Below are 23,508 nucleotides of genomic sequence, written 5' to 3'. Positions count from 1 at the left end.
ACATCTGTTTCATGGCTATCATGACAGCCATGTGCAGAGAAGGTGTATATGCAAGGCTTAGAACTGTCCTTTACTTTCAGACAAACAGATGTGAACTTTAGATTATCACTCCCCCACAGGAAGGTCAAATGTAGGACATCTTCATATGACATGTAATTTTGAATTGAAAAGGTTATTTCATATACTGACATCAGAGACAACATTATTTTAGTTAATTCCCATCAGCTGCAAAACTTGATTTCTGTACCTGTTAATGGCAGCAGAAACCAATTAAAAAAAATCTTGTACAATCATAACTGTGGGTTTTCTGCATTGGGAAATTTTACAGTAAATTAGCTGCTTTGCTTTCTCAATGTGGAAAGGATAGAGGAAAGGGATAGTATCTCAATTTAATTTAGCCAGGACTAAAACTGTGCCAGATATACAGATGAAGCATTTACTTGGCATCACTATTAGAGGAGGACAGGAGCCACCATCATTAATTTAGGAACACAGGTGCATGTATTCCTTACAGTTTTATTTAGCCACCTGCTACAGGTACTTCATCTAGGCAGCAAGAAGTAGTTCAGACACTATAGATCATGCAGAAAAAGGATTATGTTCATATGAGGTGAACAGGTGTGGTGGGATCCCTTTGCTGTATTGCATTGTGGGATATTCTCCAGTAGGATATCTTGTCTGACCTCTGTGTGCTTGTCCAGAAAACTGCAGGTCTCCTGTGAGCCTTGCATCCCATCTACCAGTGCCGCACAGATGTTATGGATAAGCCTCACAAACGGTGCCAGGTGCCCACATCTAGGTAAGGAGTTATTCCCCCAAGGTGGGACTGATCTCCATATTGCAGGCACTGAAGTGTCTCGTAAGGTGGGTAAGTCCCAGGCGGTAGATGTCCATATGTGAGCAAGATGTCTAAGCTCCTGCTGCTCTTGATGCAGGCACTTGATTAATTTTACCAAACAGAAGTTTTCATTTCCACGTGCATATTACAGACACAGTTCGTACAGGACACTCATGCCTGCTTGATATGTCTGGCAGAGGCCAGGTGGGATAGCCTTGGCACCTCAAATGGCCTAGCTGCCTGTTTATGTGCAATCAAACTCTCAATCTCCATTGCTTACAATGGGAACTCAGATGTCTAATTCACGGGTAGGTACCCACACACAGTTACCTAACCTTAGTCATACTTTATGTGTGGATTTTTGTGTTCCGGCTTCTGTGGGGTAATGAGAGGAGTGATGTTTTTCACTTACAAAGTAGTGTATGATCTTCTACCTACCTGAAAAACAAGATGTCCTGCACCAGATTCCAACTTACTGCTAAGAGCTCCTCCTTGGAGGAAAAGTTAAGGGAAATCCTCTTTCAGTACTGAATTTGTCCTTGACTGAGGTGTTGTTTAGTGACAGACTCATGGAAAGGTACAAAAATATGTAGTCTCTTAGCTTTATGACTGACATTTCAATAATTTGCATTGATGGACAACAATATTTTACAGGAAAACAATTTTATTTGCTTTACTGATTTTGCTCTCTTCTATCCATTTAGCTATTTTTTATTTGATTTCTGTTTGTTTTGACACCCAAGCATTTAGTTTTGATTTAAAAAATATGATGTTACCACCTGTCTGTAGAATTATTCAGCTGAGTATCTCTGAATATCCTTTTCACTAGATAGTCCGGTAAGTATTTAATTATCTTGTAAATGTCAGTGCTTACTCCACCAACAATGGACTGGTAAGTTTATTTTAGTGGCGAATAGGTTGTGTCTATTCGTTTTTCATATCTAATGCAATTGAAAGTGCTTCAGTCCAGACTGTTTTTCCATGAGGATGCTGAAGGAATGTCCTTAAGTTGAAGTACTGGTCTTAGAAAGGGACTTAGTCACAGAGCTACCCCACAAACCACTTCCCCTTGAAATGAAATGTTCAAGTCCAAAATCGTGCTGCTTCTGTCAATGTTTTTGATGCCCCAGAGCTACTTGGTGAACTGAGCTCATGCATTAAGTCTCAGCAAGCTCCACGAATTGGTAATTTCACTACTTACGTACTAGATGTACAGAGGTCTGTCAGATGGGAACTCCCACAAAAAACAGCCAAAAGGAGAACTTTTCAAGTTTCTGTCATTTCAGCTGGCAGATAATTGAGAGTTTCTGTTCAGTATTTAAGGAGACTTTCATACATCTTGATGGTCTTGTGAGGCAAAACTTAGGAAATTATTCTGTCCATATAATATACAGGGAATGTGAGCGACCCCTGCAGTCAAAAGGACTAGTTAACTTCATTTTCATTTCTAAAGTAAACCTCAGAGAGATGGTTAAACAGGAAAAGACTGCACATATTTCCAAATGCAAAACCCCAAACAGTAGTCTGCATTTTTGTAATGGAATAAAAATGCATGGACATACAATACATTCAAGGCAGATTTTAAAGATGCTGTATGAGAAAGAGGATTTTTTAAAGATCTATGAATTTAATGACAGTAATAGCATTATCTGGTTTCCATTTATAGCAGTACCACGAAATTTCAAAATTTTTTTTTTTAATTAGTGATGCATCTATAATTTTAAAGCTGCATCCTCACGTAGCTGCCAAATGCAGCTACATTGGGGAGTATCTACTTACTGTTAGCACTTGCTCTGCTTTTCCAGGTATCTAGACATGCACTGAATGCATTTCTTTGTTGGAATTACCAGTATAAATTATTTTATCAAGCAGATTTTAATGGTTTTCAAGCACTGAGGTTCAGTGAAAAGCCAGCCATTACAGGTGTCATGAGATATGAAGGTGCATTATTCAAAAGATATAAGAAAGTCTTAGTGCCTAGGCATACTGGCCTCCACAGAAGGCAAGTGAATTCCTATGGGTCACTCAGAGAGAGGTCTGGTTTTGGTAAAAGTTGCAGCCTGTGGATTCAAACTGCCTGACATGAAGATAGATAACATTGTGTACCTGTCTGAACCAAAATCCTGGAAAAAAAGTCTTGTGGTATCAAAGTTTGGAGTCAAATCCTGCCTGAATGTGTAGGGTATGTATTTTCAGAAGAGGCTTTATGGCCTCTTTCGTTTTGGTGCACCAAATCAGATTGCAGTCCCAGTGCTTGGGATAACAAGCCAGTGTTTGATCTGGGCTGTAGAAATCATAGAATTTTGTGAGGAAGGTTTAATTTCTTCCTTTTATTGGCAAAGCCACTGCAGTCTTCTAGTCTCAAGGAGAATGTATGACTGGCTTGTGTGCTCTGAAAGATCCACACCAAAATTAGAAGGGTGCACTTGAACCCTGTTGTTTCCTACTGCCATGTTTTGATGTCTGTGCTTTCCATTCTGTGACAATTTGAAACCAAGTCTCATCCTCACCCTTAGGCTTTTAACCAGTACTGATCTTGTTTTTGTCCTGTCTTGGCATTCCATATTTTTCAGCTTTGACCTTGGGTTGAAAACGTCCCATCATGTACTCTCAAGTAAAATTGGCTGGTTAAAAGCCTTTGTGCTCATATGCACAAAAATGCTTAGGTACAATCATCCTTTTGCTGGAACTGAGAAATATTGACACTAGCACAAGTGGTAGCTGTTCCAGTTCTGAAGAGTTAGGTCTGCATATTACATGTTGTACTGCTCAGCCATGGATCTCACATCTTCCTAGTGCTGTAGAAGTGCAAACAGAGGAATGCGTCGCAAAAAAGACAGCAGAGACAAATTTGATTATCAGCTACACACCATTAACAATTCTCATCTCTCCCTGCTTGAGATCCTCTCTAGTTTAATTAATTGCCTGATCCGAGACAAAGCTTTTGGATAAACACACACTTATGAATATTGCAGATAAATCAAGCAGGGATTTCTAAATGGCATTCATCATTTCTTTCCTTTTGAAGTGTCCTCCAGGCACTAATTTGCCTTTTCATTTTCTTCTCTTTTATTTTTTTTAATAATATTTCTCATCCTTTAATTGGAGAAAAGTGGGAGTGGTCAGAAAGAACTTGTGGCATTGCTCTTCACCTTTCTTTTAGTGTTGTCATAATGACTAGTTCATAGAAGACGTTGAATTACCCTAAAATATTTGGGAGCATTTATTCTATTTATGGGTATGCAGAGCAAGTGAACATTCCCTCCCCCATTGGAGGGAAAAAGGTAAAAAGGAGTCAAAGCTTGTACTCAGTCATGTAACTTTGATTTAGGAAACTTATGTTCAATTTCTTATTAAGACACAGAAAGATCTGAAGATAAACCATTTGAATACACAAATACATTTTGACTTTTCTTGTTAGGTCCTAGGTGTGTTAGGAGAAAAGTCCATAAATATCAATATGGATCCGTGCTTTCATTGTTTTGGGGTTCATTTCCCCATTGTTTAATCAAAGTGTGCTTTCTTCAGGTACTAGAGGAGTTATGGTTATAAATCTTTGCACTTTTAAGAGCATCCAGGTACAGCAAAGTGCACTGATACTTGTATAGATTTGTAGATTGAAATATATACAGTACTTCGGTACTAAAAGATGCACTTGTGAATTTTTTATTTCTTTTTCAGTCTTATTTCAAATTGTTATGTGATAAAATAGTGTCCAATAATCTTGAATACCAACATCATTTCAACTGCAAATTTTTAGCATTTTATGAATCCTTGACTCCTGTTAATAATTTTATTTTAACCTTAAGCATTTGGTATTTTTTGTTGAGTCCTCTATTTCTATGCATTCAAATATGCATTTTTATTTCCTATATTCAGAATATTGAAGACTAATCTGCTGGTGATTGAAAGATAAAGTGAGCCACAGCTAAGAGTGTTGGGGTCAAGAATCACCTCTAGACAGTTGGTGTCACAGAAACAGAGATGTAATGGGCTTTAATTAGTGTTTCACCTCTTAAAATGAAAAAGGAAAAAAAAAGAAAAATTAAGAAAGAAAGAAGGAAAAAAGGAAAATTAAAAAGGAAAGGGTAAACAATAAATAGAAAAAGAAAAGGACTATGAGTTCTTCCTTATCCAATAATTTTTTTTAAAAAGTTGACACACCTAAGAATTTGTTGTTATCTTACAAAGTTATCTTAGTATGAAGAAGCCATTCACTATTAAGTGTGACTTGAGCACTTAAGGAAACCAGTGCCAATTACATCTCTACATTATTTGCTTCATTATGGAACGAAATTGTCTTGTTTTCTATAATTTTTCTAGCAGTAAGAAATACCGTATAGCCAGGACACCTCTTACGGCTGTCTGAATTTTTTAACATTTACTAACTGCCTTTTTTCCAGTCATTTTCTTTTATGGAGGTGGTCCCCTGAAAAACAAGATATTGAAATGTTCAGGCCACTTTGGGAATGGAGGTACATGATGGTCTTGTGAGAAACACCAGCATCTGTAAATGCACGGCTGAATGTTCACATCATCACTTTTGGTGTCTTCACTTGTAGGTGTCCCTCTTACTTCAATCAACAGGAACAATAAAAGTGTGTACCCACTCCCATGGATGCATCCTGCATTACAGTAATAAGTCTCAATACACTTTCTCAAAAAAAACCCAAACCAATGGAGAGGTCTCCAATGTTTTCAGACAAAGCAGAACTCTCCAAATTACACTGTGGCTGCAAGAATAAATTTTATGTTGTACTTTGTTATCTAATAGCCACAGACTTAAACAATGAAATGAGATGATGTTGTAATGAAATTCCAGTACTCTCCCTGACACCATGGAAGAATTGAGACTGTTAAGTGAACTGCAAGAGGGAGAGAAAAATTGTCTATGGACAGACATTTTTATATTAGGTGGTGATTTTTCTCCAGATGCACTAATTACAATTTTAATTCATGCATGAAAAAAGGAGGGAGCACACATTACTTCTGTCAAAATAGTTCTGAATGCTGTGAAGCTGTTAATGAGTAATGTTCCCTTGGATGAAATGTTAACATGTCTTTTCCTTTAGTGTTATTTTGCTCTGCTCCCTTGTTATCTTGTAGAAAATGTTGATTGTCATTCAAGCCTTAAAATAAGAATATAATGAGTATGTAGGATTTCAGAAAGAAAACACAAAATGCAAGACAAGCAAAGCCCTTTATCTGAAAGTATTTTTTTATTACTCTTCAAAAGTTCTTCAGCTGTTTAGAAAAGTATCTGTAAATCTCTGCTTATCTTGATACATACTTAATCATAAGATAATGAATTGTGCCGAGTGGTGACATGCACCAGTACTCCCATTTTAACATTATAATGCAGTGCTATTAGTACATTTTTCTGCAGTGCAGATTACTCCTAATGGAAATAATGTCCTGTAGGCAGATCGATTGTGCCATCTCTCCTAGGTTTTGCTGGAGAACTTTAGAACTTAATAGCCAGAGGGAATAGTTGGGTGTGTAACTAAACCAAGGTTTCCCAGTCAAACAAGGGACAAGAGAACTAGGGGGAATGCCCACCATTTTGTGATGGTTTGCTCCAAATAAAATGGCATTAAATATCTGAAAGTTTCTGAGAGACTTTCAGGGAAGTTATAAGATATTAAATACCATCCAGTGTTCAAAGAGAAAGAGCAGAAAATTACTGTCTTGTCTGATAAGACGTTTATATATTTTCCTCCCTCCTTATATTAAATGTGTTCTACAGAATTATACATTGACAGCTTTTGAGAGAAAAAAAATTATCTTGTCATAGTCAATACAATTCTGGTGTTACAGAACAATGAAAATGAGAATATAGAATCATAAATCATAGAATGGTTTGGGTTGGAAGGGATATTAAAAATCCTATAGTCCAATTCCCCCAGCATGGACAGGTCATTGCTGCTTCCTGGTAATTGCAAATTGTGTGGGATACTCTGCAGTGGTTGTGGCTGAACAGTACCACTGCAGATATAATGCATGACCTTCCCTGCTACTTTGATGTATCAGCGGTTCACCAGCCTGAGTTAATAAAATATTATTTCCCATCTTGCATTATTGGACATGTAGGTTGAATGATACTCATCTTTATTTAAAATTTTTTTCATTGGTAATGGAACAGATGTAAACTCTTCTGTCACGTATTAATTTTGACATTGAAGTGCTAAAAGAGCAAAAGTTTGTTATTTTATTCCTGTGTTTTCTACATTACGCTCATAGTGAAATTAGCTTGTTTATTTGTTTTAATTGATCCAGCATGATTACAAATGCAGTCAAGTACTTGGTCATTGTTTCCCAGCAATATTCACACTTGGCACTGTACTGTAGACTCTAAAGTGTATATTACAGTAGTTTTAGATTCTCTATAAGCATGAGCTCTCAACTACTTCAGCCCATTTTTTGTTGGAATAAAACCAATATTTTTACAGGCATCTTTAAGATTTATGCCTCTCTGAAGGAAAATAATGCTTAAAAATAAAGTAAATATAACATTTTCCTATATTCCAGTTTCAAGTAGCAACAAAATTGCTGATGCTGTTTGAATCAGCAAGCAACTAATGAAAATAAACTATCAGAAAATACAATCTTTGAAGAACATCAGAATATAAATGGCTAAAAATTTGATGTAACGGTGATGTAAATTGGAATTCTCTGGACTGCAACTATTGAAATTATGTTAATTTAAAAAATAAGAGCAGAATAAGAATTGACCTAGAAAAGACTGAATATATTTTACGTTTTGCTTTTGATCCTTTATGCAAGGGTTAGGGTTTTTGTCCTTATTATTAAAATTTCCTTAGTTTTGTCCACAGCTATTACAGTAGCAAAACCCAGCTACTCAGATAAAGATGAAGAATCATTTAGAAATCCAAGCAAAATTTCTTGTTTGGTTGTTGGTATAGAAAGAAGGGGAAATGTACACTAAAGAATGCTGTAATTATACATTTTTTGAAATGGTTTGCACCATATTTAAGGCAATGTGTATCATAAAGCTGGTTCCTTAGCTCCTTCAGATTCCAACTTATTTCCATATTAGTTAAACTGCTTTTATTTATTTCACATAAATGTATTGTTTATGAACAGACTTGTGACACTACAAGTTGAATTACTCTCCCTAACTACAAAGTTGGCACAATATACATGTCAGCATTGCTTAGGTGAAAGACTGCTCATTGAGCCTGAAGAAATCTCCTCTGCTTGAGTGTACTGCAGTTCTTGAAAACTCCCCTCAATCAAGCTCAAAAAAATCAGTTTTGTTGGTTAGATGCTGAGATTTCATTTACTTGCTCAGACCATCACTTTTCTGCTTCTGAAAACCTTTATTTATTTAGTTACTCTTTAAATGTTAACAATAATTATACAATCTGGAGAATAAGAAACAATTCTTTGAGTTTCTAGAGAATATGTATCTATACCTACAGCATACTGCCTGTATTCTTCTTCCCCTACTTTCTGCTGAGATACACTCTCCTGCTACCATGTACATGACCTTTGTGTACCAGATTATATAGCACATGAGTTTTAATAATATTAAGGTGTTTGAATGTTTTCCTGATACAAAAGTAAGTACACAGCACATGGCACAGTAAGAATAGTGTGCTTTTCCTCTCCAAAAAGGTGTCCAAAACATGATAGAATATCGCTGTGAGGCGATTACATTGGGAACTAACAAAACTATAATTTTCAATATATCTGAATGTACCAAACTTTTGAGAAGATTCTTTCTGTGAAGCGCAGTAAAATGAGCACTGTCACGTCATTGTGAACTGATTGAGACTCTGTCAGGCTTTTGAAAGCTAAATTAGAAGCAGATGTCTGCCCACACAAAGGCAATTATCTTATTAGTAAATGTTTTTTCTAATGATGACAAAAGTGAGACTTCAGCCAAAAGACAAGAGAAGTTGTGGATAGCAGAAGATGGACTTGAGAATTAGCCGAAATAAAGGGAGCAGTTTTAATGACTTAATTAAGATTGGTCATATTATGTATATTTTGAAAAATTTGATGGCAGTATGAGAAGTTCACTCTCTGTTAAACATGGAACATAAATCTTCTATTTTTTCTTCCTAATTTGGGAATGGTTGGTCATGCACTGGTACAGGCTCCCCAGAGAAGTGGTTACAGAACAAAGAAACTGCCAGAGTTCAAGAAACGTTTGGACGATGCTGTCTGGCACGATATGACTTAGAGTGGTCCTGTGCAGAGTCAGGAGTTGGACTTGGTGAACCTTGTGAGTCCCTCCCAAGTCAGAATATGCTATGGTATTTAGGTTCCTTTGCAGAAGACTGCTGGGAACCTTTTTAAGATTACATAGTGATTGGAAATCCCAGAAGCAATGTAAATACTTCATTTTCTTTACACAAAATGACAAGCAATGTTCTTGAGCAAAAATAACATGTGCTCCCACAATTAACAGCCTCAGCTGTTGATATCTTGCTTAGATGCTTGATATCTTGTTAGAAATGCTTTGGAGGGTAACAAAAAGCCACTTTTGTTTAGCCACAGTTTTGCTTCAAATACTGCATCCCCCATCTAAACTGAATTCAATTTTAATAACAGTAATTATCAAAATGGAAAATCCTGTGGTAGTTTTCACAAGTGGAACCCAAAGTGCTTGCTAAGGAAGAGTAGAAGATCACTTACTGCATCTTACACTCTTTGTCTGGGACTTATTATTATTACTTTGAGTTGTGGTTTAACCCCAGGTGGCAACTAAGCCGGCAAAGCAGCTTCTCACTCCCTTTCCTTCCCAAGTGGGATGGGGAAGATACTCAGAAAAATGATAAAACTTGTGGGTTGAGATGAGAAAAGTTTAATAATTGAAAAGAAAAGTAAATAAAATTTTAATGATAATTATGACATAAAGGAAAGAGCAAGAGAAAAAACTAAAACCCAGGAGAAACAAGGGATGCACAATACAATTGCTCACCACTTGCTGACCTATGCCCACCCCATCCCAGAGCAGTGATTGGCACCTCCCAGGAAACTCCCTGCATTTTATACATCAAGCATGACTTTCTGTGGTATGGAACATCCCTTTGGCCAGTTTGGAGTCCTGGTGGAGCTCCCTCACAGCTTCTTGTGCACCTGCTTAACCGGCAGAGCATGGGAAACTGAAAAGCTCTTGACTTAAGAATAAACACCACTCAGCAACAACTAAAAACATCAGCATTATCATTCCTATTCTCATAAAAGATCCAAACCAGAGCACTGTATGAACTCCTAAGAAGAAATTTGACTATCAAAGCCAAACCTGGTACACTTTGAAAGAGAAAAGCCTGTTCTCAATGGAAGCATATGAAATATTTCTTTTATAGTCTTAAACAATTTCAAATGGTTACTCCATAATGCAAAACCCTGAAAGTCTTTACATGAGTTTGAACCCTCTGATGAACTAGGATGAAGGCAGTCCTTGACTTGCTACTTAAAGCACATGAACCCTTTCTTTTTGAAGTCTTACAGGCTGGTTTAGCTAAATCTAGATCTCCATTATCTTGAGGAACTAGTTTTTGAAGTACCTGAGGCTCTAACCCAAACGAGATGGTTTTTTGGCTCTGCTGCTTACATCTCTGTTGACCTCTAAAAACAAGCTGGTTCAGGGGAGCCATACCACCCCTTGCAGAGGGTTGTAGCAGGGACTGCTGATGCTGCCTCTTACTTTAGGCTCCTGGAAACCTGTTTCATGGCCATGAATTTCCACTGTGGCCTTCAAGTAATAACTAGTAAAACACTGTCTAAACTGTTTTAATATATGGCAGCAATATCAGAACAACAAAGTATCAACATCAGAAAATGCTACATTTGAAAGCCTCCTGAGTATCTTGATTTCCAAGAGAAGGTTTGGATGTCAATGTACATGTAGGCAAACAAGAGTAGATTCAATATTTTAATATATTGAATTCCAGCACACTGAAGAAAAGCATTTGAGCATCTTGAGGGAAGGAGTGTACAGAAAAAAAGAAGGAAGAGAGAAACTAATTATAAAACTAAATTAAAGCAGAAACATGTCTTTTTAATCTTGTAGTTTCCAATTTTATGTCATTTCTCTCACTTTTGTAGCATATAGCTGATGTACTTCTGAACAGAAGAGCAAAAGGATTGGAGGCTTCACTTACAAATGCCAAATTTACTAGCATAGGTTAGCAATTTGATACATTTATTGCACTGAATTTAGTTATGAATACAAGAAACAACAGTGTTGGTGGAAAGGCTAAAACTTTGTTCCAAAGCTTACAAAATGAACAACTACACAACTAAGTACTTGTTAGTCATCTGTCAAAAGGAAATAGGAAGTTTTAACTGAGACATTGTTCAAAGTGTAGCTAAGTGTGCCTTGGGAGAACAAGCTTAGGAATATAATCGGTATAATATAATCACTGGGTATTTTCACATCCAGTTTCTTCCTGGAATGGACCAACAGTACTGCATAGTGTGTCAGGAAGAAAAGGCTGTCAAACAGACAGCCAAGGACACAAAACTGCACATGGACACCCTGGAACATGGAGCTGCACTTTATTGATTGGCTTACCAGGGGATGGAAAAAGCTTTTTTAGTTCAGCAAATGTTTACCCACAATTCAGTGTCCTACCCTTTTTGTCTGGTTTTTCAGCATCAGCAAAAATGTCAATACAGCATAGTATTGACAGAACAGCTTGGCATGTTTTTCTTTGTTGTGTTTTGAAATAAGTTGTTTAAGATGAGCTAAAAATGATACTGACTCGAATTGCCCGGTTAGCTGCAAATACTGCAAGTATTCAGGAGGATGAGCAGAAATAAGTCTAACTTTTCTCAGGTCAGGAGGAGAGAAAAGGTGAAAACAAACCCCTTGCAACAGCCTGCAGAGGAGAGACCAAGTGAGACTGGTGAGGGGCCTGACTCTTGCAGGGATTGTCCAGTTACTTTATGATGACTGCAAATCTCTGGTCCTGCAATACAGCATCACTTTCCTGGAGAATAGTTAATCCCACTTCAACTGCCTCATGCCAGCATCCAGAGGAGGGCAAAGAAATGAAATCTAAGTGGAAGGGTTGATACTTTATTAGTAATGCAGGAATTTTCACCTAGACGATCCAGCAAGAGATTGCTTACTGAGTCATCTTTGTTCTCTCCTACCCTTGGCATGTTCTTCCCACGTATCACAGTATCTACAGCAGTTTTAGAGGGGCTCTACAGGTTTTTGTTGAGCTTGAGAGCTTGTCATGCCTTCAAATTTCATATCTAGCCTCCCTACTTTACTCATCTTGTACACTGTTTCCCACGAGCATCTGATCCAAAATGGTACGTGGAGGAAGCTTCCAACACAGATAAAATTGAGAAGAGGGGCCATGAGAACCTCATGATGTTCAATAAGCCCAAGTGCAAGGTGCTGCACTTGAGCTGGGGCTTTCCCAGATATGAGTATAGATGGGGAGAAGTCATTAAGACTAGCCCTGCTGGGAAGGACTTGTGGATTCTTGTGGATGAAAAACAGGACATGAGCCATGAGCGTGGCTCACAGACCAGGAAACCAACCACATCCTGGGTTGCACCAAAGAGGAATCTCCAGAAGGCCAAGGGAGGTGATTTCCGCCCCTCTTCTCAGCTCTCATGAGACCCCACCTGGAGTGCTGCATCCAGTTCTGGGCCCTCAGCACAACAAAGGTGTGGACCTGTTAGAACAGGTCAAGGGAAGGGCCTCAAAGATGATCAGAGGGATGAAGCACATGTCCTAAAATGACAGACTGAGAGAGCTGGGATTGTTCAGCCTGAAGAAGAGAAGGCTCTGGGGAGACCTCATTGCAGCCTTCCATTACATAAAGAGGGCTTATGAAAGAGAGGGAGAGGGACTTTTCATAAGGGCAGATGGTGACATCACAGGGGGCAATTGTCTTAAACTGAAAGAGAGTAGGTTTACATTAAATATTCAGAAAAAATTCTTTACTTAGACAACAGTGAAACACTGGAACAGGTTACTCACGGAAGTTGTGGATGTTTCATCCCTGGAAGTGTTTAAGGCTGGGCTGGACAGGGATCTGAGCAACCTGATCTAGTGTAAGGTGTCCCTACCCACATCAGGGGGTTGGAATGAGATGATCTTTAAGGTTTCTTCTTACCCAAACCATTCTATGATTCTATGAAAATTATTTTTAATTGAGAAATATCTTTCATTAATTCATTATGTCTTATGCTCTGCTAGCTCAAGTGATCCTCTTGATGCTACTTTCCATCCCTGGAGAAATTAATTTTTCCAGATTTAAGGGAACTTTGAAAGCCCATCCATTTTTATACATGAAATTTTTAGGGTGTAAACACAGAAGCTTCAAGCAATCATTTAATTCATGTATGTATTTGTGCAGCAGAAAGAGGAGGGTGGTTTAGCTGTCACAACAGCCAACATCTTGTAAGCCAGAAGATGGAGAAATCAACTAATACCACATTCGTTCTCACCAGCAAACATCTTTTCATCCTCAGTTTAGAGCAATAATAGTAACTTTTTATTCTGGAATCCCTTTCTGCTTCCAGCACAGGTTGTCCCAGAATGTCAGCATTGGGATATAATACCCAGAATTTAAAAAACCCAGAGCAAAAAACCCAGAACTTTTGGACATTACAATTTTTTTCCATAGACAAATAAGTAATGACCATCCTTTTACCATGGAATGTAGAGTATTTATCATCACAGACTCTGTGCACAGCTCCTGTTGTCGCGTCTAACTCTTCCTGTTTATAAGACAAGTCAGACAGTAAGGCTCTGAATTTGTACCTGACCTTGATCTTGCAGTGTAAGAATCTACATGTCAGCTGTGGGCTCAGATTGGCTGCATAAATATAAACACCTGAGGCCATCTCTACACGTTGAGATGTCATAAGGCATCTTAGACACGAGGCTGGTGATGCAACATGGAGGCTGTAGGAGACTGTGTCCTTCCGAATCAACAGCTGGATGCTGGGCAGGCTGTTCAAAGGCATCTCAAGAAGCACTACTTCTCCATGTCTAATCAAGGGCACTTGGCCCAGTGGAGTCATCAGAGCTGTTTAGCTGACTGAATCAGTCTACTTCAGGATAATCTGAGTAAATCTCTAGACTCCACTGACTGAATTAACTAGATTTCCGTAGACTATGAGGAGTGAAGACATCCTCCTCACTTGTGAAGACATACTTTGCAGACAAATAAATCAATGTGTCTGATCTTGGACTTAAATCTAGACTTGAATTGCACCTTTTGCTGAGCTGAGTTGTTTCTGAGAATGATTCAGACCACCTGGAAGAGATGGAGAAAGAAGTGGCGTGAGGAAAAAAAAGAAAAAAGATTGGTGGATTAAGAGACTGGGATTGTGAGGAAAGATAGGAAGAAATTGTTTGGTCTGGAAAAGATCAAAAGGCGTAATAATGTTCTTCAAGTAGTTTTCATAGAAAGAGCAGTTGTAAATTATTCCCTGTGTGCGCTGAAAATAAAAGGAGTAATTGCAGTAAAGGGAAATGTAGTTCCGACCTTGAAAGAGGAGTTTCTAATCATAGGGATGATGAAGTGCTGATGTACACAGCCTGGGGAGGTTGTACAATTGCAATCTCCAGTGTTTTTAACAAATAGGTTGAACAAACATTTCCAGGAATTATTTTGGCGCAATCAAATGTGCCCGAGGGCCGTGACCTGGGCCAGGGGAGCTTTCAGTCTCTTCAGCCATATTTTCTCCAATCAAAACTCTTCTAGTTTTTACTCTTGAACTACTCCACACTGAACAGGACACATCAATAAAATATCTGTTTCAATTTTAAATTGTACTCTTTTTGTGGTGAAGAAACAGTACATGTTTAAGACTAGGCAACAGTGATGAGGTACTAAAAGAAATAGCTTACATAATGCCTGTGCCACAACCCTTACATTAGTAGAAGAGCTATAAACTCTAAGTAGCTATAAGAAGCACATGCCTTAATTACTTTTTTTATTTAAATCTCTCTCTTTTTTTCCTAGCAAGGAGAAACAGCTGTAGCAGTGTGAGATGTAATACAAAGTAGAGGATGTTACTTTACATCCACTGCTAATGCAGTCACTGTTCTCCTTCCCAAGGATCCACAAGAGTTGCCTTTGCTCTCCTGCTGCGGGGCATTATTGCAGAGAGCTCTGATGGCTAGCCCTGAGTTAATTAGCTGGAGTAGGGAACCAGCCTTCCCTCAAACCAACCCATGGCAAAACTGAAGCAAAAGGTTAGTGTTTGGCAGGCCTCAAAACACATTAGCGCTGTCCATAGTCAACTAAGGAGAAAGGGAGGGATGTTGTTTTCACGGATCTGTTTGCTGCACTTTGAAAACAAGGACTGGTATAAAATTTTAAATACAAAGCTTCTTGCTGTGCCTTCTTTCACCATATCTGTAAAGACATTTTGAATTTAGATTGGGTTCTGGGTTGTATTTTGCCCTTGGTGGAAATTAGCACAAAGAACAAATAGTCTTAATACCAAGTGAAGTTAGCCTCACTGGAAGATTGCTGTGGCCTCCCCATAGCTCTGCTGAGCCTAGGATTGGGAATACTAAACTACTAAACTGAAGTAACTTTCTATAACAGTTAATCTAATTCTTCTGGAAAAGATGTCGAAAAAGGGTAGGCAAGACAATGCAGACTTTTGGCTGACCTCGTGCTTCAGGTCACCAAGTCCCTTTGAAACGCCCTATGGTTTTAGATACTAAAAAAAAAAAAAAAAAAAAAAAAATTCTTCTAACAGCGGCACTGTTCAGGTGAGGTGGTTTGTCTTCTCATTGCAGCTCATGGTGACAGAATTCTTTGGTTCATTTAACAGAGGCTTCTTTTAAAGGCTGGGAAGTGAAAGTGGAAATTTGACGCTTGGGAAATTTCCATAGCACTCTGCCATGGAAAGGAGGAGCTGAAAGAAGAGACATTGACATTAGCTGAGGGGAAACAGGAGGGGACAGCAGAGGAGAAAGTTACTAAAATCACAAATGGTGAGTGACTGGGAAGTAAGTGAGTGAACAGTGCTGGGAGCAAATAGGCAATTACCAATCAATCTCCAAGTGAGGGCATACACTTACAGTTTCTTGGGATGACCTTATGTACAGCCAGTAGGAGGTTATTGAACACCGGGAATCCAGAAAAGAGCTGTGTCACGAGGAGTCAGGGACCTTTTGGCTCATGGATGGAAGGGAGGAAATGGGACAGGTAGCTGCATCCTTGACACAGGCATGTTCACACTGCCTCAGTCTGGTACAGCTCGAGAGATAAAAACCAAAAGCAGTTTAACTATTAGTGCAGAGTTACTGTACAAGACTGTGAGAAAGTCACTGTACCTGTCCTTGCTGTGTTTTACGCTCCTGAGGATGTGAGAATAAATCTAAACTCTTTTAGAAGTAAGCACTGTTGGGCTCCCTGGATGTTTCAGCTACCAGCCTCAGGCCTGGGCAGCTGCATCACATGGAGCAGGCATCTGCAGTGAGGATACAGCACTGAATCTCTAAATCATCTCAGCAGCCAGGCGTCAGTTGCAAGGTAGAGAAAGGCTCCAGTTTCCAAGCCAAGCTATATTATTAGGCTGGCAGCTGGATCTTTCAATCAAAATGAGCTGTTGCCACTGCTGGCAGCAGAAAGAGCAAGCAGACAACAGGATGGAATGGTTTTTGCTACTGAATGCAAAGTAAGAGGCCTACGGTGGTTTCAGTTTATTTCAAACAAAGTTAGCACTTATTTTTGTTGCTCATGTTAGCATGCTCTCATCTACTTGTTCATAAAATTTGATCATTAAAACATATACATATCTCTAAATTCCTTAGCTGAAAATACAGAAAACATCATAGCTAAGCAGAAATGGTACAGTAATATAGAGGTAGAGAAACAGCTGCCTAGGAAAAAAAGCATGGTTTTTTTCCAAATCTTAAAGTCTTAGGAGCCGCCATTTCTTCATGAGAAACAGCTTATTTTCCACAAAGAAACATAAAAGGATTGTTAGCATCAGTGACATAACCTCAGTTGCCACTTCATCCATATACTCTGAAGGAAGGGGTGATATGTTCTGAGAATATGAGGTGGGAGAGAACATCTCGTTCAGGATAGTCCCCAGTAGTCAGAAACCACAGCAAGTTTACAGATGAGCAAGTTATAAGATGTGACACAGCTAGTGTCACTAGCTTCACTTGTACATTCACAGAATCACGAAATCATTAAGTTAGAAAAGACCTCAGAGATCATCGACTCCAACCTATGACCAAACAACCCCAGGTCAACTAGACCATGGCACTAAGTGCCACATCCAGCCTCTCAACAGTGACTCCACCACCTCCCTGGGCAGTCCATTCCAATGTTTAATCACTCTTTCTGTGGAGAAATTCCTCCTAATATCCAACCCATGCTTAAGTGTCCCCTGGAGTAGCTGACTATGTCCTCTCGTCCTGTGGTGTGTTGCTTGGATGTGGAGGCCAACCCACCCCTGGCTACACCCTCCTTTCAAGTAGTCATAGAGATAAGGTTACCCCTGAGCTTCCTCTTCTCCAGGCTAAATAACTCCAGCTCCCTCAGCTGCTCCTCATAGGACTTACCCCCTAGAGCCTTCATCAGCTCCATTGCCCTTCACTAGAATCAAAATTCACTTCTTCACTGGGAGGACAGTAACTGGAACAGGCTCCTCTGGGAAGTGGTCAGGGCACCACACCTGTCAGAATTCAAGGAGCATCTGGATGATACCCTTAGTCGTATGAGTTACTTTTAGGTACTCCTGCACTGGGCTTGATGATGCTTACAGATCCCTTCCAGCATGAGATATTCTGTGATTCTATGGTTCAGTAGGGACATTACTAGAGGTCCACACATTCACCGAACAGCACAGACCATTTCAGAGGTTTGAATTTTATTAAGCAATGGGTTGTTTATAGGCATTTAAATTCTCCAGTTCATTGATAGCCCTTCCCCAGGAAACATCTGTAATTATGAATATCAAGCAATATGTGGGAAATTGTTCCTTTATGAGACCTTCGGTGGCCGGTGAACATACATTACAAGGGACAGAGAGTTCTCAGTAAGACAAGCCCCTAGTACCACAAGAACCACTTTATGTTAGGGTGACCAGAAAGGCTTCTCCCAGGCTGCCATGTTCTGGTATGTGAATCTATCCCAGTTTGGATTCCCTGGTTGGCTGTCAGCCTCCACCCCTCATCGCTCCCCCAGAGCTTCCCCACTGGTCCCCGTTCCCTAGTCCTGCCCTTTCCCCACTCCCAGATAAAATTGTGAGCTGCGGGATCATGTTGGTGTTTGCCTCTGCACCCTTCGCGAGCGTAGCAGCAATAAATGCTGCTGGCGGAACGCACGCAAATGCCCTTCTGGACTCTTTGGTACCGACGGCATTGCTGAACCCACCCGTGCGGCTGTGGGGGCACGCGGGACCCCACGGAGCCGGGCAGGGACAGTGTTAGAGGCCTACACAAGAACTGGCTGTGTTTTGCAGAGAAGCTCGTATAGCACAGTGCTTAGTAGTTAGCGCTGGCTATTATATAATAATATTACACGAAAGTCAGTGCCGTGAAAGGCAATTTGGTCAGAGCTCAGGTGCTGGCAGGGGCGGCCTCTGGCTGGCTACCTGCCTGTGCAAGCACTCTGCAACAGGGAGCTCTGCTGTATAGAACCATAGAATCATAGAAAGGCTTGGGTTGGAGTGGACCTTAAAGATCTTCTACTTCCAAACTATTTGGATTTCACTGTCCAGCACCATGCACTACTTCCTTGGTATGTGACTTGGTCTGACCAGCTGTTATGATCCGGTTTAAACCCAGAAAAGCAAAAAAAGCTATGTCTCTGTGCATAAACCAGAAAGAACTTAGAAGGTTCAAAATATTCCCAGAAACAGATTAAAACCAAATGAGGTTAGATGTTGATGCCAAAAAATTGATGTATTTTATTTAATAGTAAAAGAGGCAAAGAGAAGGAAAGAGAAAAGTAGAGGAAAGTTAGAAAAAGCCAAGGTTACTTAAAAAGAAAAGCATAGGATAGGTCACCACCACACTGTGCTACCTTTAGTGCTGCCAAGATGGGGTGGGGGGAGCAAAGCAGTTTTTGCCTTTTTTTTTTGTTGTTTGAAGCATCTTATCTGCCTTCTTCAATCTCGGGAGCAGTTTGGCTGGGATGCAGCAGCCTGTCCTCCGAGTTGCAGGTTCGGTGCCCAAGGGCTGCAGCCAAATCTCGGTCCACTCGTGGTGCTCTCACCACAGGATGCAGGATGGAGTATGGGATGCATGGGATGTAGGAGTTCCACAACTCACTCATGATTCCGGTCCAGGGGTGCAGGTTCGGGGGGTTCTCCTCAGGCAGGCAGCATCGGCTCCAGGAGGCTCAGAGTGTCTCACAGCAGGCGGTGGTGGTGGGGAGGAAGGCAAAGGTCAGGGACTCTGCCCCTTGCTTTTGCCTCCGACTTGCACCAGTTTCACCTTCCTTTTTATGGGCCTCAAGGCGGGCTACTCATGGTCCAAACCGCCTGTATAATGATAAGCAGACAAAATGATGAGGCATTTTTGGAGTTTTTCAGGTTTAGAGCAGTCATAATGAAAAAGCACTTTTGAAGCCTTTCAGCTGTTGAGCAGTCATAATGACGAAACACTTTTTGGAGCCTTTCTCTTATTATTAGGCTCTTACACCAGCTCCTTCTGGAGTGCCTTCAACACTTTCCATCCCAAATTGGTCCATGCCCAACTTTTGCAGTAGGTGCAGTGATGATCTGCAGCACTGATTTGGAGTGGAGGCCACTCTGCTGGTCAGCATCTGCCTCCATGGCCACAGTACCTCTGTACTCTGTGCTCCTGTACTGCAGAGTTGGCCAGTCTGGAGCCAGTCTCTGTGGAGTTTTACTACGTTGCTGACTGCTCTCAAGAATACAATAGCATCACCTCTAAAATATGCCTGTTTTACCCTCAGTCTCTCTATGATTGTCTCTACAGCCTACCCCCAGTCTGCTGTCCTTGCTTGGACAGGATTTGAAAGTAATGTGGAGTGAGACTCTTCCCTTCCACAAAGCAAAGAACAAAGCTGACCTTCTTTTTGGTTAGTGAAAGGAGAGGAAGTGTGAGATTTCCATCTAGTCACCTACCCAGATAGGTCCTGGAGCTAGCACACAAGATCTCCCTTCTAAGGAGAGCAGCTAATTCAGGACTGCCCCCTTCATGCTGTGCCAAGACAGTCAAATTGCAAGAGAAGGTCAAAATGCTTATTGCTGGTATGGACTCGTCTGTTTCTGCAGCCACCAAGAACGATTCATCTCACCTGACTTAAGCCATCTAGGATCTAGGCAGAGACTAGGTATCTAGGCTCCTACAACAGTTAGTGGACAGTGATGATTCACGTCACCCAATTTGTATGTTTAAAATACACAGAATCATACTCTGGAAATGCCTGTTACTCTCCATTTACCCTAGAGACAGCCCAGGTAAGCAGCTGCAGAATACCTGTTTAGTGTGGAAAAATAATCCACACAGGTAATAAAAGTTTTGTGACTTCAACTGTGCAAAATATTATGGCAGGGTTAGATACAGATATGACTACCTTGTATCATCCAAAAGCTGCACTGGGCTGGTGCCCAGGGGAGGAAGGGTAGAGATTGTTGCCCAGTAAGTCACACTACCCTAGTATGGACATACACGACACACAGACTGATACAAGTTACATCTGTGTGCTTGATTCCCTGAAACCTCTCCATTAAACAAAAACTATCTTGATAAATACAGTTGTGTTTTGAAATTCCCAGTGCTATCTATACTTTGGAAGAAGCCTTTCCACTTTCTCAGCATTGGCAAACGTGTAAGATGTTCACTTTAGGATACCTAAATTAAAGAAAGACAAACCTCAGTTTGAAATAATCCCAGAGAAGACCAACAAAAAGAATCAAATCTAAGACATATCCAATCGGAAAACCAAAAGTTGTGGAAGATATTCACACATGTCTCCATCTGCCTGTGTTACCAGGAAAACATGCCAGATTAACAACAAGTTATTAAGACTTTTAGAATTATTCCAGTCAAGTCAAGGTTTCATAAACAGAAGGCTGAAAAGTGTTCCTATTAAATTTTCTTCTACTTTTTTTTTTCAGATTAGGCAATTTAGAGAGATTAATAATTCCCTCTAGGTCTCCTCCAGCTCTTGATGAGTGTCTATTCCCACATTTGTTTATGAGTCATAATAAACATGGCAACTAACCAAGCTCCTGTGAAGGAGTGTTATTTAAACACATATGTCATATGCTAGGAAATTGGTACATTTTCCCTGTTTTTATGCTATTTCCCGCTCTTGTTCCCAATTCCTGCCTGAATCAAGAGTATTAGGCAAGACCATTTTGTGACAAGGTAATAGCCAGGAAAGCTTAATCTAAAAAGTAATATGTATGTTGCAGTCTATGGAGTTCTGTGATTTATTTCATTGACTTGATTAATTTCAGAGTGAAAAAACGATTAAGTAAAAGATCTGAGAATCACATAAGGAGAGAGTTATCAAGTGCCTTTTGATTTACTCACAGAATGAACCTGTGAATGAGTTTGCTGATCAGTACTTCATTTGCTCCAAGAATTTGTTTCTGAAGAACTTAGAATTATTACATCTGCCTCGCTGTAACTAATGCCACATGCATCATTTTCAGGGCTTTTTCTTGACAAATTTTCACCAACTAAAGAAACATTCCTTCTACCAGGCAGAAACCTGGTAGAAGAAATTAGATCTTGGGCTTTAAGAAATAACTTTGATCTCAGTTACCAAAAGTGACTAGCTCCATGAAGATGCAGACATTATAATTTTCTCTGGTATTGTTGTCATAGCTGCAATGGGCTAAGGGCATCAGCAAGACAATATTTCTAGGCAGAGATAACACTTGAGTTATTTTTTTCTGGTTCCCTTTGAAATGTTTTCTTTTATTGACACCAGTGTTACAAGGTCTTGCTACGATCACAGAATATATCCAGTGAGACACAAGCAGTCAAATATTAAGCATTCAAAACTGGAATCTCAAAATTTAGAGGATTTTCAGACATGAATCTCTGAACTGATGAAAAAAAGAAAGAACATGTGAAAGAGACAGACAAATTAACAGTTGTGTAAGCTGGTGTTTACAGAAGTCAAAATGGATGTGTGAACCCATCTTGCTAACCTGGATCTGATGAATACTTAATATTTCAGTTATTAATGCAAAAGGGAAGAGCTTCAGTGAAGGAAGACCCACTATCCTGAAAACTATTTCCCAAATATTCCCTAGGGGAAAGGCTTCAGCTGCTACTTTATTTCTGCACCCTGACTATTCACATTACATGAACCTCATTTCACAAAACTCAGGTACAGTTCTTGGGAGACTTTATTAGAGTCTGGTCCCAAAAAGCAGAGACCATCACGTTTGGCTCCCTCAAGCCAACATAACCTTCCATCACTATCCTGCTTGGCTATGCCATCTCCAGGACACCTGGAATTTTCTCAGCAGCATGCTCTAAGACTTTCTGGTGGGTTTTGACAGATCTCTGGCATGACATCAGTTGCTTTGAACTGAAAAACCACACAAAAATAATCAAGATGACAGGTTATTGTTATGCAATGTATTTGTGCCCAGTTTGCCTCAGAAGGTAATAGCTTTGGAATGCAATTGTTCATTACCACTGGACCCTGGAGCAGAAGCATTCAGCAGTACAGATGTAATTAGCATTATAGGGGAATGCCAAAAGGAATAAACATAATGATACTATAGCCCCTGGCTGATCTGGTCATATTTTTGGCCTCTAAGAATGCCTCCAGGTCATGCCTGATAGATCTACTGTAAAAAACCTGCTCAGGCTTGGGAATGTCCAAATATTTGTCCAGAGACATCAAAAATCAGTTGAATTTAAGCCACCAAAAGGTAGTTTATTCATTGCGATGCTATGAAAAAAACAACAAGCCAAGGTCCAAAACAACAAAGAAACAAACAAACCAACCAAATCAAACAATATCAAATTCATTATTGGTTGATATAGTCACAGAATCTGTAACATTAGTTGAGTCTCTGAGTCATCACTTCTGATCTTCACTACCACTTCCTCCTCTCTCTCATCACCCAAACCAGCAGAGGGGAAGACCTGGAGATGGCTGTGGTTCCATTTCCCACCATCCTAGTCCTATTTCCTACCATGCTACCACCCTAACCCACTTCTCTCCATCCTGACAGAGTAAGTCTTGTCTGCAGTTTATGCAAGTATAGCATGAAAAGTGGTGCATATTGGACTTTTTGTTGTGGAAGAGCCCTTCAGAGCTTAGATGTCTCCTGGGGTTAACCTTTTGGGACCTCTCTTCTCAAGAATGAAGGGGGTTGGCCTTTTCTCAGGAAGAGATTGGCATGCCAATGTGCTGTTCTGTGTTCCATGTTTGTTTTGATCAACTTTGGGTCACAGAGATTGATGGGAGGTTGTGTGCACCATTCCACACTCCTCATGAGGAACTGCATAACAGCTCGCATTTGGAGTAGACCCACCTTAACTGAAGTATTTGACCTTGATTTAAAGGGATAAAGAATCCACTGTAGCCCTTAGTTTGGTTAATCAGATAGCCACTCAATGAATCATGTTCACATGATTTTTATTTTAAATGTCTGGCTTCAAATTCCAAATGTTGGATTTTGTTGTACTTTAGCCCTAACCCCTAGCCCTGGATTGACCAAAAATCCATCTATGAAAATAT

Source organism: Corvus moneduloides, chromosome 2 (assembly GCF_009650955.1).
Source record: "Corvus moneduloides isolate bCorMon1 chromosome 2, bCorMon1.pri, whole genome shotgun sequence".
Classification (NCBI taxonomy): domain Eukaryota; kingdom Metazoa; phylum Chordata; class Aves; order Passeriformes; family Corvidae; genus Corvus; species Corvus moneduloides.
The sequence above is the reverse complement of the archived record's forward strand: the minus strand, read 5'-3'. Positions refer to the sequence as shown.